Genomic DNA, 13,696 nt, shown 5'->3' on the forward strand with positions numbered 1-13,696 from the left:
AGCATCCCAAAACCACCGCCGAGAGTGGCGGTTAAGCGGTGAGATCTGCTAAGCGAGTATGAGTGCGCGCGAGGGAATAATAATAAAACGACGGTTTTCGAACCTATAAGTGGTACGGAGCACTTTTCCCGCCAGTGAGTTGCGGGTAGAAAGCCAGCATCGTTGTTGTGGAGTATTTCATCGGAATGATATATCCAGCTGGGAAGCAAAGATTTCGATGATTTGAAACTCAATAAGTGTATCTATGAATTAATTAGTCGTGAAGGTGCGTGACTACGTGTTTTATCTGCTTAGAATTTCAATTTGATTGAAATGGCATTTATAAACTCGTTTTACAGTTGTTTGCCAGAGGTAGTAAAGCGGCTGTTCATTTGTTTGGCAATCTTTTGTAAAAACATTTTTTTCTAAGAATATATCGAATACACGCGTACCGTCCTCTAAAAAATAAGATACGCCGTAGAAGATTATCGACAAAATTATAGGAAGGATAACATAGGAACTGCAATATTACACGATATGGCATCACTTGCTTCTGCCAGCCCTGCAGTGGTGGCAAAAATAATAAATACACTGCTGGAGTTTGTCATTTTTACCTGTTTTCTTACAAGCTTTGTTTACTAAATTAGGTAATATAACTTGTGCTCCCGTGGCCGAGTGGTTAGCGTCATAACTAACATGCCGGGTGTTCGGGTTCGATTCCCGTTCTGGTCGGGGGAATTTTTCGTCAAAGAAATTTCCTCCGACTTGCACTGTGATCACGCGTATTCTAGAGCTTGCCACTCAGAATGCATTCAAGGCGTGTTATTTGGCATAGAAATCTCAACTAAGTACTAATAAAAATGACGCAAGTAATACTACGTTGAGACGGCGAAGTTCCTCTAGGAACGTTAGTGCCATTGAAGAAGAAGAAGAACTCAGCAGGCTATGCAAAAGAAAAGATCTTCATTTTTCAAATATCTGAAGACGTTTGAAACTTTTTGCGAAGACCAGTGTATTGCCGGTGCCAAATTAGAAAAAAAAACACTACTGACATAAACATCTTGAATATAATCAATTGAGTTTTATTATTCTACATTTTTTTGGAAAAAAACAATATCACTACCTCGTTATAGTGCCAATCGCCGCGTTCGTTGTCCAGCTAGTGGCTTCTAACCCAGGCTTAAATGATGTCCGTTAATAAAGGTCAGAGAACAATCCAGCTGCTCCAGCGAACGAAGGCTACCAGAAGACACCCACAGGGAACCTGGAGGACAGGACCAAATGACCAAGAACCATTCCAAATACTATAAAAAAAACTCAACAGAGATGGCGCTGGCGAAAATAATCAATACAAACATTAGGTGCACTTTATTCCAATTTCTCAAATGAAATAACGTTCTGAAAACGGAATGCAATTTCTTATCAATCGGGAAGTTTTGCAATGCGAGAAAAAGATGGTAATCACTTGGTGCCAGATCCGAACTATATGGTGGACGCATTAAAATAACCCAATCAAGCATCCGGATTTGTGTGGCCTTGCGGTGTCCTGACTACACCTCTTCTGTTGGCCAATTCTGGATGTCCTGGTCAATCGCTAGCTTCAAACTATCCATTTACTGACAGTAGATATGTGAATTTAGTGCGTTGAACTAAAAAAAATATTGTTTAAAAAAAAACTAAAATAAAACAAAAATAATTGCACGCATTTTACTGTCATTTACTGTCATTTTACTGATTTTTTTTAGTTCGAAATGTCACCTCTACAACGAGCCTAAACTCCTTGAACGATTTTACCACACGGGACACGGTCGAATGGTCGATTCCCAACCGTTTTGCGATCCACTTGTGGGACCCGGGCCCATGATTTTTTGTCGAAGCACTTCTTGTTTGGAGATCATCTTGACAGATTGTGACGAAATTTTGCACATGTAAACATTACACTCTAAACTAGTATTGCCCAAAATTTCATCAATTTTTACCCATGCAATAAAAAGTTATGTACAAAAAAAAGTGTTGCATTTTTTTCGAGTACAGTCTTTATAAGCCCGTTCTTCTTTTGAATAGGGTAAATCATAATGATGGAATGTTAATTTCTGGATAGCAATTGAAAACAATACGAAAACAAGAAAATTTGCTTACACTATCAGTGCGATTATTATTTTCGACATCGCTGTATTTTCAAAACTTTTACTGCTCAAAGGGGTAGCACACTATGAACATCATAAAGAGTATATGATCCTCGCGATTTTTTTCAACGAGAAAATAAATTACTATGAATAATGAATAATGATATCATAGTTTTATTAGGTATATATTACTTAACAAACATAAAATAATAATGTCAATTGGACTGTTCCCTGAATAGTCGCAACCGGTTTGTTGACCCCTTGCAGCCAAAACCATATAAACTGGTGGGAGTTCTACAAGTTTTTCTAGTGGACCGATTTCAATCACTCTTTTTTTTTTACTTAATCTTAGATATATTTCTTGTCAACGTACGTAGGATTTCTTTCGAAATATCGGTTTTTAACGGAATGGAGACATTCTTTGTGTGAAAAAATGCGTTTCTGCCTAAAAAATCGAGACAAAAATATTCAAATTTTTTTATTGTGCTCAATATAAAAAAATCTACGTGCGATGACAGGAAATTTCGTGGAGAATCTGGGAAAATAATTTCATCAAAATCGGAACAACCGTCCCGGACATGGTTTCGAGAAAGACGCTTTTAAAATTTTGGATACATTTGTTTCGTTTATTTTGATGCCATCCCTGGACCATAAAATTGTCCTTCATCGCTTAAAAGGATATTTTCCTATCGCTTTTTTGTTGCCGAGTTGGACTTGGGGGCTTCTCCAGCTGCTTCTGAAATCCGTATCTCTGCTGGTTCGATTCGTTCCTTTTCCAATTTTCCACAGAATTTTTTGCACTCCGGTCCACTAATTGTCTTGTAACTTCGAAGCAGAGCATCTTGTAAACCTTGGATAAAAACTACATTTTTAATTTTTTTCAAGTTCTAGTCTAGTCAAGTCTAGAAATTAGAAAAAAAAATATTTGTTTTTTTTTCATAATTCTGAAGTTTAGACATTCAGGTTATGTAACTGGAAGGATTTTTCGAAATACTCTTTATTTGCCGAGTTATAGCCATTTTAGTGACGCAGTATCTAATCCAGTACGTCCTTGATTCAAAACTTTCAATGCGTTTTCTCGAAACTACTTTTTCCAAACTGGCATGCATGTTATTTTAGGATCTACTGTGCCCACTTTTTTTTAATTTAGTATGAAAATTCAATATATACTTCTCTATCGCATTGATTTCGGTCAATTCAAAAATTGAAAAAAAGTGCAATCGCTATAAAAAAACTTGTTAAAACATGTTTTTATTTTCACACTGCCGCCATTTTGGCTAAGAACATTTTTTTGAAACTTGTCCAAGATTCATACCAAGGCGTCGTCTTTACTGGCAAGATTCTGTTGGAGTTTTGTTGTTTCGAATTATCAGAAAGGTTGAAATCGTGTACAGTTCGAACTCGATTATATACTGACTCGAGCATATGATTCGATTATGTGCATTTTTAGACTGGATTATACCCTGCGTTTCACAACTATAGAACCAATCTTTTTTTTTGAGTTTCCAGAGATATGTTAGAAGTCGGTTGAATCGAAGTTTATAGTGTAGAATACAATAATTATCTTCATTTATAAAATCGGCCATTTCAACTTTACTGTTGTGTTGTGTTGTGTTCAGGCGCGAAACATTAAACCAGGCAGAAAAACTCTCAATACTTTATATAATTAACGTCAGTTTAACATGAATTCGGATAAGTTTCTTATTCGTAGGTTTCTCAAAAAGGCCTGGTTTAGATAGCTTACCATCAACACAAATGAACAGGCAAAAAATCATTTACTGCTGCTATTGCATCAAAAACAATGTGATAATTGGGTAATTTGGCATCAATTCAAAAAATTCGGAAAGTTATGGAATGGTTTAATGGAAAGGGGCTTCAGATTCTGGGCTGGTCAGCTTGTTTACCAAGTCAAACCCCTGTCAGGAACTTATGAGGAGTGATCGGACGAATAATAGATACAGCTTACAAGTAGTATGAGTCATTTGAAGAGCTTTAACGAGCAGTATCCTCTGCGTTGAACGAGATACACATTACAACATGGCGCGGCATGGTCGTAATCACTCCAAATGGGTTATTTGAACTGATTGAGAACTAAAGATGACCTACGAATTAGAAACTTATCCGAATTCATGTTAAATTGACGTTGGTTGGGTGGTTCTATAGTTATGAAACACTGGAATTTTAGATTTTTAACATTTCGCGCCTGAACACAACAATAAAGTTGAAATGGCCGATTTTATAAATGAAGATAATTATTGTATTCTACACTATATACTGATTTTCAACCGACCTCTTACATACCTCTGGAAACTCAGAAAAAATGAGTGGTTCTATAGTTTTGAAACACAGTGTATACAAAAATTATATTTCAAATATGGCATATTTCGAGAAAAAATATAATATTTCAATGTCAAGGAAAAATTTCCTCGGCTAAAGGATGTCCCACATCAAATTGCATCACGGCGCTACCCGAAAAACAACGTCGCGAATTGATTTTGCGCAAGTACCTGGAAAATCCTCAACTTTCTCATCGGGACATCGGAAAACAACTCGGAATTGTGCAGTCATCGGTGAGTCGTTACTACGGAACTCTGAGCATCGAACGGAAGGACAAATGCGGTCAGAGTGAATATTCTATTAGTGATCAAGATCACAAGCGTGTCGTGAAAGCGTTTAAGCGGAATCCCAATGCTTCGGTCAGGGATGTGACCAAAAAGATGAATCTGTTCAGGTCTTTCGTGCAGAGGGTGAAGGTCCAGGAAGGACTGCATACGTACAAAGGTACAAAGTGCAGAATGCTCCAAATCGTAACGAACGACAAAATACGGTGGAAAAGCCAAAAGCTTACTGATGGGTTATGATTGTCTGAAAGTTTGAAAAGGATCGGTCAGCTAGGTAATTTTCTACAGCGGTTTTTATGTGATGCAATTTGTGATGCACCCTTTCTTTTAAGTACAGTGGAGTAAAAATCGCGACTTTTGAATTTTTTATTGAAGGCGCACCGTGAATGGTTTAGATTGATATTGCAGCGAAATTAAGAACAATAGAAGTTGGGTTTCAAACAACAAATTGTGAAGCGGTTTGAGTGCTTCAATTTAGTAGATAGAAATAATCGTGTTTATTATGCATTTTCGGGATAAAAAATAACATTTCGAAAACCATTACATTTTTTACTTTAACCTCTTCCCGTATTATTTAATACGTCACACATCAAGTGATTTCGCTACTCTGCTGAACGTTCTAGGGCCCTGTGTTATGCAAGTGAGACCACCACGAGTGAGACTCGATGTTGTACGGGAAAGGGTTAAACATGTTATCTAAATACAATAATTGAGATGTTTCACAATTATAGCATTAGAGGTTGTAAAATTACAGTTATGAACCGGGTTTATTGTGAAGATCTAATCTCTCAATGGGATGTAGTGTCATTGTAAATAATAAGATACTGTTAGACTTGTGGATTGATTATTTTTGCAGATGCTTTGAATTGAAGGTGGCAGACCGTTTCTATGGACTTTGATACATCTACAGCAGGGGTGGCTAAACTTTTTCGCATCGCGGGCAACTAATTGTTCAAGTGTTAGACTGCGATTTACCAACGTTGACGGTATCAATAAGCCATTAACATGAATGTGGTACTCGACGATAAAACAAAGTTTTAAACCTCCTGAACCCGTGCGCAATATCAGCCTTGGGCTTTCAGCCTCCTGGGCTAGTTCGCCTACCGGTTATTCTCTATGGGTATTTGAAAGCATACTTTCATGAAATATACGTTTATCTAAATAAATGCAGTGTATATCTTTATTCCTAAATTCTGGATACTCTTCCATATCCGCACTAGCACAACAAATTCTCGTATGCTGCTCTTCGTAGTCGTAGCACACCTCGATACAGAGGGCTTCCTCTCTTTGTATCGAGCTGTGTGTTTATATGTGTGAAATCAGCATTAGGCATGGAATGATATCCGCTCGTTGTGTTATGCTAGCTCACTCGCATCTGTGTTTTCATTCTATTCTATTTTTGGTTTTCGCCTCTAGCCCTGAGAAGGGCCCTTGTGGAAAGAAACTATATTCCATACTCCTCCTTCACCCGACAAGAAAACAATCCTCTCCCGCTCGACGCTCTGCGGCAACCATGTTGCTCGATGACCACCAAACGAGAAGTGGTATGGCTTCAAATCGCGGATGATGATGATGACATTGAATTAGAGTAACTTTAAACTTTTCAGTTCATTTGTCTCTAGCCTTGAGGAAGGCCCTTGGAAAACTTTACTCTACTCCTGCAATACACCTCCACTCTCGCTGCCTTGAGAAAGGCACTCGATCCCTCGTTGTTCAGCTCGTCCAGTCGGTGTGCACACGAAGAATGAAATCGCTGATGACTTATTTAAACCAAATATGTTGGAAACGGGCAGAAACGAATGTATCAATTGCTCGTTATTGTCTGCTCTGTTCGGGAATGCACACAAATCGGCAGAACAAATGTATGGACAAATTAGAATGCTTCCAGTTTTCATTAATTTGAACTGTTTAGACATTAGTGGATTGTACTGTATAGTATATCAAACGAATTTTAGAGAATTTCTGATTCCATTGATATGCAAAATATCAGAATTTGTTCGCTGTGAGAATAATTATTAACGTTAACTTTATTTCACAAAACGTGACCTGTTTTCTGATTTGGCACCCTTCTTGAAAGACGTAGTTCTACGTCAAAAATTAAATGTTTCTAAAATTTTTCCATCCTCCAACATATGATCGGAATTTTGAATATGAGCCATAGATTTAATGAAATAATACGAAATTTGCGCTCTCATACATGCGCATAATTGAAGAAGATCAAAGCAGTTGATATTCGATAGGATCAGGATAGGATACGAATATCGCTTTAGAGACGTCTATACGTAGAGCGATCTTCATAATTTGAAAGATTTCAAGGATCGTTCCAGGGCAAATTTCGCAGAGCGACTTCTGGAGCACTTTTTGAACATTATAGAACAGTGATTTTCAACCGGTGAGGAATTCTCCCCTAGTGAGGAATTTGGTCATTAAGAGAAGGGAATTGTACAAGGGAATATTGCACATTTACTTCGCTTTGAAGAAAGCAATGATCAGCAAAAGTAGCCACAAAAACTTTATTGGATATGCTAAAATTTGCGATCCTCGGCAAACATTTCCAAATCTGAAAGGTAATGTTCAATTGAACAACTTCGCAATGTTTGAAAGACTTTCTTCAGTGAATGATGATGGAACGGACGACGGAACAGTACAGGAGACAGTAAAAAAAGGAAATTGTACAGAATTTGTCAAGACTTTTTACAACAAGTTAAACTTGAAACATATCTTCCTCAAATCAAAGAACAAATTTGGACATGGTTTGAAATGCCTTCCGAATGGCAGTGACGAAAGCTTCGGATCAATTTTAGAACGAACTCATCGATCTACAAATGATAGATTCTTATCCTGATATGCGGAATAAGCGTCACGAGTGTTGTTGTCTTTTACGTAAATTTATGAGAATCTGGATTTCCTACAATGCTGCTGATGGGAACAAAACACCGTAACAGAGTGAATATCGAAGATTTGAGATATGCTTTTCGACAACGTTCTCAATAATTACGATTTTGGAGGAAATCGTTCAGGCGCAGATGCCACACTGATTTGCCAAACTTTATATACCTTTTTTGTAATCAGATACAAGTATAAAATCAAATTTGTTGCGAATATAATTTGATAACCGTTTGTATTCCTACATTATTTAACTGATATGCTACAGACTTTCTTACAAAATACTGATACGGGTGAAGCACAGGGATTAATTTTCGGAAAGGGGGGAATTGAGCAAAAAAGGTTGAAAACCACTGTTATGGAAGGTATACCATCCGGTTCAGGATTTGTGGATTTTTTATCAACATGACAGGTTTCTTGAATTCTGGTAGAGCTTATATCAGCCAGTGTGTTGACAGACGTAAGGTAAAGTACATTTCTCATAGCTGCATTAATATGATCATTGATGAGGCTTTCACTGACGAAAACACTGCTCAATTGTTCCCGAAATAGTGAACAAATGGTATTCCTGTTTGTAGTCTCCACATTATTACGTGTCATCACAGTGGGAACTCCAGACTCTTTCCTCTGCTCATCTACGTACCTCCAGAATTCCTCCGGACTGAGTCGCGGATTATTTGAAATACGATTCAAATTAGCTCTAAATAAGGCGTTATTTAATCGTTCGTACTATTTGTTGGTGATGGAATAACGTTTTTTTTCCAAAAATCAGTGCGGTGTTTCAAATATTTCTTTAAAGTGCATCGTTTTTCTGTTTGAAGGCGCTTCAATTGATATTTTTAGTCGCTAGGTGGGTGAGGAGGATCCTTGGTTGTTTTCTTATCTTTAAAACTGATCAATTGCATAGAAGATCACATGGGACATGGCCATTGCGGCTTCTTCAATGTCGCGGCCATTCAGAACATCATTCAAATTAATAGGTGAGAAGAAACGTTTCACCAGTTCTAATGAGTTGATTCGATGATGTTTTCAAAAATGGGCGGTGATAATTCAAGTGATGAAACCAGAAGCGGAAGATGATGACGACATAATTGGACTAAAGCATAGGAAGCTGAAGTTACAGTCGTATTGTGGGGCATCTCTAAATTGGTGAAGAATAGATCTAGAACACGATTGTTGTTGTTTAAGATTCCGTTTATTCATTTTCTTTATTGTATCAATAAATCATGTAACTTGATACACCACCTCTTTTAATGTTACCATTTTTTTATGTTAAAGAATATGTGAAAAGTTCTAATTCATTTCTTTAATTACGACGTATTCGTTTCTCAAATTGCAACGAGCTAATTAATGCTGTTTAGGTGAAGAAGTAAATCCCGCTTGAAATTTTACTTAGATGAACAATTTTTGACATTATTTGGTAACTGATTCCAAAAAAACTATACAAACAAGCAGTACATTAGCCGAACGCAGCGTCCAGCGTTTTTAGAAGAATATATTCTTTCGTCAAAAAAATCTTGCACCCATGGGAAACACACAGCCACTTATTGCATGTACAACGTTTCATATAGGGGGTTTCCGTAGCCACATTGGTTGCGCGTTCGCTTAGTAAGCGATCGATCGTGAGTTTAAAACTCAGGGCCCTCATTGACCATCTTTGTGTTGTTACAGAATAGCTACGTCCACGCAACAATAATCAGCGATGGAGATCGATCCACGGTCGAAATAAGATCGATTCATCCATACAACTGCTCTGCTCTGCCAGACACATCGGGCTACTGTTCTATAAATAACTCAACAATGATCAAACAACTGTCTCCGCTGTCCGGTGGTCCAACTGGATAATGGAAGAACAGAACGAAAACTCTTACGCCTATATGGCAACTGTGTAAATGTGTACCATATGCAATGGTATAGAAGGGAATACTCTAACGCCGAAAATATGGCAACTGTGTAATGTGCTAATTATAGATATGATAAACATGTGACATGTACACGATTGAAATTCGGCTCTGTTACAGCTAAAATGCTAATGAGCCTAAAATAAACAAAAGGGATAAAAAAAAACTCTTTCTGTGCGATTTTATCAGGGAATCGAGTCTTGAATCACTCAAACTAATCGCACAAATAATAAAATCGAACCCAAAGAGTCACACAAATGAGAAATCGCACAAAAACAGGTTTGTCTGTATTCTTACTGATACGAAGATAGACTTATACTGCCGTGATCTCGCAAAGTGACGCAAGCGCCAAAATGACATTTTACTTTTTATGTTATAGATCGATAAAGAATACCAAATCCTTTCAAACGACTGCGAAGTTTTATAGAAATGTGGAAAACTGAACCCGTAAAAGCTTGAAAACGGAATGGCGTAAGCGCCATTTCCACTGTGATGTGGCGCAAGCGCCATTTCCCTTATAATGTGACGTAATTTGAATCTGATGCGGTGTGATTTTTAATCCGCTCCGATGGCATAGAATGAACGAGAAGGGACAACTAATTTCAAATAACAACATCAATTAAGGGACAAAGCATCTTGACGATGTTCACTTACCTCACTTGCTCAATGTCTTTTTCGGATGAATTGAAGCTGAGAGATCGAAGGGTAAATGTCGGATTTGCTGAACAGCTGCACTCTCCTAAAATCTCCATCGAAACGCATCTTATAACAAAATTCAGAACATCCTCGCGTAAACTGTATTTGCTTTACATCGGATAATTTCGGACGGCATTATCATATTCAACATGGATGTTTTCAATTGCATTTTGGATTGGAAAAGAAAGTGCTGTCCATAGTTGTTACATTCGGGTTCTCAACAACGTTGGCCCGCTCGACACACGCTACAATGACGGAAAATGTGTAGAACTCTTCTCCCTGATGCTACCTCATGCTCCACTTAACGGTGGCATGTGGTAGAAAATATTTGGAAACAGATTCTCCCATACTTTGATGGGTGAACGCCAATCGGTTGTGGAAACAGCGATTAAAAGTTGCTGTTTCCACAACAAACTGGCGTTGGTAACAAAGCTTAAATAAAACTGCATTTTTTCAAAAATCGAGCCGATGGCAATGTATTTCCATCAATTGTACATAATTTGTACAGATCAGACTTTCGTAATGTACGCGTATGCTGATTATACATGCAATTTTGCGAAAAGTCTCGTACTGAAAATTTCTCCCTCTGGCGCTTGCGTCACTTTGCGAGATTACGGCAGTATAGTAGTTCGCACCAGAAACGGTGCGTCGGTTAGGAACAAGCTAAGGGAGCATAGTAATGTTAACAGAAAGGCAACAATCGTCACTCTGTCTATTGTTCAAAGAGGATTACTTCAGTGTAGGTTTAATTAAACGAAGTATTCTCTTGAACATGGAAAATCAGTACACAACACATTAACTCTTCGAACTTGTGCCTTTCCCATCTAGCATCACGAATGTTAGTACCATGACTTATCATTGTCACCGATAAACCATCACAGGATCCATCCGAAATTCTTTCGAGGCTCTGTCACCGCACTAAAGTTGAATCCTTTTGCAAAACATGTCGCACACACCACGATGAATAACCGCGGTAAGTATTTTTACCCCCGGTGTGTAATTATTTTCCCAACCGGTCCAACCAAGTGACGTCAAATTGTACGGGCAGCCGAACTGTGTGAACAGACTGAGATGCGCGCGCAAATGCGGCATGATTATTTCAAAACACGAAAATAAAAACCGCACCGTTCGATAAATCTACGGATTTGTCATAAGATGTAGCTTGTGAGTGAATCGTGTGGACCTCGAGAGAGTGAACGCCTTCCAAAGATGGAAAACATTTTTCATACTATTTTAAGAGTACGCAACATATGACCATGTTCATTCGGGAAGCTAGTTGACTTGTGTGAATGGGGTTTTCCCCACGACAGATGAGATACAAAAAAAATGAAAAGTGAAAACGGACGAAAATACTAATGAACTGTTTTTGAAAATAGATTGACCCTGAACGTGTACTCAAGCTAGACTCGACGAGAATGTTTTGAATGTTCTACAAGACATCGAATGTGTGCAATAGACATAGTCGGTAGAGATAACGATTGAACGCAACCTTGGAACAGATTTCTCGCTTGAAGACCAATTTTCATTAAAATGAACGACAGCGGCACGGTCGTCTTAGATAACTCTGAGGTTTCTTGGCTTCTGACTTGACGCTGCCGGCGATGGCACACACCTGAAAATAACTGTGGCGCAATATATTGAGATTTTTGCAGTAAAAGTTTATGTTTTAGACATGCCTTGGTGGTCATTTAAAATTACTTGTGTTGTTCTTGGCATATTTCTTGGAATAGGATAGTTTTATTAGACCGAAACTGATTCTGAATAGCAAACGGACATTCGGACAATGCTTCTCGAATCCCAATTAGTAAATGAATGAAACGTTCTTCAATGTGTTTATCCCACCCGAAAATCCATTATTATTTTCACGAAAATCGAAAATCGAAAATCGAAAATCGAAAATCGAAAATCGAAAATCGAAAATCGAAAATCGAAAATCGAAAATCGAAAATCGAAAATCGAAAATCGAAAATCGAAAATCGAAAATCGAAAATCGAAAATCGAAAATCGAAAATCGAAAATCGAAAATCGAAAATCGAAAAATTCAAAAATTCAAAAATTCAAAAATTCAAAAATTCAAAAATTCAAAAATTCAAAAATTCAAAAATTCAAAAATTCAAAAATTCATTTAAACTTTCGTCGTATACGGTATATTAGAATCTCATTTTCCAACGCTGTAAAATATTAATTTTAACTATTGGAAATTTTATAATTGTATTGCAAAAGATTATCCAAACCGAAGGGGGCAAAAACATCATGAATTTATCATGGAATGTTTCTGCATAAAGCATTCGAAATTGAGCAATTTTCGGGAAGCGATCGATATTTTGTTTTTTTTTGTACAGAGGAACTTCGATATAACGTACCCTCGATAGAACGTACACATTTTCAATGGGCGAATTTCATGCCAACTCGTCTTAGGAACTGGCAGTGAAACATTGTGGGTGTAAAGACATTGGTCTTTTGAGCAACTTTGCATACTTGAAATCTCCAAAGGACCAGCTTTTTTCTTAATTTTTTACAAAAAAAAATCTAATTTAAAAACTATAATACCAAAACAATTTTGATCGAAGAATGAAATGTAGGAAATTGTTTAAATTTCTTGGAAAAAAGCAGAACTTTTTAAAAAGTTGTATGGGCTATATTCATATAATTTTCGTATATTTTCGTATAGTTATTAAGTTGGCATTTTTTCTGAAATGCCAAGCTTTTTTATTTGTTTTTGAAAAAAAAATATTTAAAAAACGTTAAGACCTATAACATTTTAGTCAGAGAGTGAAATGTAGGAGATAATTTAATCTTTCATTAAAAAAAACCAAGAAATCAAGCTTAACAAAAACATGTTTTTTCAATTCTGAACGAAAATTATATGAACGGTCCATACAACAACCAACAAGTTTCCCAAACATCGGAACAAGGGCACTGTTAAAGGGAAAACGTTTTTTAACTAGCAAGCGGTCATTTTATATATTTACAGTATGAAGAGAAACAACATGAGAGAGGTTGACTTCACCTTCTAGTTGGATTTATTATCATTATTTACTAACTTTACCCAACCAGCATCACAATAAAGCAATATGAGCAATACGTTTCTATGCTTCGATATAATGTAATAATGTAATAATGATATAATGCAACGTACAGTTTTGAAAGTAAAATGTACCTTGTATTGAAGTTTCCCTGTACTTACCATTTCTCTTCGAAAACGTAATTCTGTATCAAAGTCTCTTTGGTTTCTTTAGATATATTCAATCCTCAAAAGAAGAAGTTTCAAAGCAAACAAAATTTCATGACAGTTGAAATTTACGTTCTATGTGCTTATTATGTAAAAGATAAACAATGTAAATTTATTTATTGTAACTGATAACGCAAACGTTTGAATAAGAATGCAGGATATCACGCGACATGTGAATGTCGAAAAAAGATGATTCTCATTTGAACAGATTCAAAAGACTTATGAATAGACGGGAGATGGGAAAAAGTATTATAA

Source organism: Toxorhynchites rutilus, chromosome 2, assembly GCF_029784135.1.
Source record: "Toxorhynchites rutilus septentrionalis strain SRP chromosome 2, ASM2978413v1, whole genome shotgun sequence".
In the NCBI taxonomy this organism is placed as follows: Eukaryota; Metazoa; Arthropoda; class Insecta; order Diptera; family Culicidae; genus Toxorhynchites; species Toxorhynchites rutilus.